A 1,028-nucleotide genomic window follows, 5' to 3' on the forward strand; every position below is an offset into this window, starting at 1 on the left:
TGGAGCAGTCAGAAACAGGACATCAATTAGTCCCTCTAATCTTGGAGACATCAAATATCACCACTGTTATTTGAAATATCAAAATATTAAACTCCAGCCTACTTGAAGGGTTATTAACATCAGCAGAAACAAACACCATCTTTGTTAATATTGAACCATTCATGTCAATTATTCCATTTTTTCTAATATTTAATTGAACAATGTCGAATATTTTTCCACCCGGTTTCGAACCGGGGACCTTTCGCGTGTTAGGCGAACGTGATAACCACTACACTACAGAAACACTGTTATTGACATGGTGCTAGGAACATAACCAGAGCCTTAACCTACAAAGCTGGTCGATACTTCAGGAGCTGGTTTTCCGAGAATAGAATGACTGTGCGATCTTTCGGAAGGCTGTGAGTGTGGCAGGAATTGATCTCCTGTTTCCCAGACTTTACTCATAGGAACAGAAGCGAGTGGTTAGGATCTGGGATGCACGGCTTGAAAGGGCGGTGGAGACAGACTCAATCTTATCTTTGGAAAAGTGTCTGATGGAAAAACAAATGCAGTGCGATGGGGGAAGGGCGGGGTAGTGGGACTCGCTGAGAGTCGGCACGGGCTCGATGGGCCGAATGGTCTTCCGTGCTGTAACCATTCCATGATTCGATAAGTTAGTGGCGCATTTCATAGTGTGGGTGGAAGCAGAACATTGCAAAGGGACATGGATTGAGTCGGCAAAACCAGAGGCATCTGATTCAGGAGATTCGCGGGGCACGGAAATTTGGGAGTTTAATGACTTTGAAAGGAACATTGTTGCTTTGTGCCATTTCGGTCAGAGAAATGTTTGTGAAAGGAATTTTTTGCAGAAAGGGATGCAACATTTAACCTTCTACCTTGACACTTCTTTCTGGGTGTCAGGTCATATTTCGTTTCAATGTTATTCTTCCAGAATTGCTATAAGAACATAAGAATAAAAACATTAGGAACAGTAGTGGGCCATCTAGACCCTCGAGCATGCTCCAACTTCCCCAACATCGGGAACAATC

The 1,028-nt window shown here is 43.4% G+C and overlaps 1 non-coding gene across 1 annotated transcript; it reads right to left on the reverse strand.

Annotated features, from left to right (window-relative positions):
- Positions 1-210: 210 nt before the first annotated feature.
- trnav-aac (transfer RNA valine (anticodon AAC)) lies at positions 211-283 on the reverse strand. Its single transcript has one exon. It is a non-coding gene; the product is annotated as a tRNA-Val (tRNA).
- Between the last annotated feature and the right edge of the window lie 745 nt (positions 284-1,028).

The sequence above is a fragment of the Pristiophorus japonicus genome, unplaced genomic scaffold (assembly GCF_044704955.1).
Source record: "Pristiophorus japonicus isolate sPriJap1 unplaced genomic scaffold, sPriJap1.hap1 HAP1_SCAFFOLD_33, whole genome shotgun sequence".
In the NCBI taxonomy this organism is placed as follows: Eukaryota; Metazoa; Chordata; class Chondrichthyes; family Pristiophoridae; genus Pristiophorus; species Pristiophorus japonicus.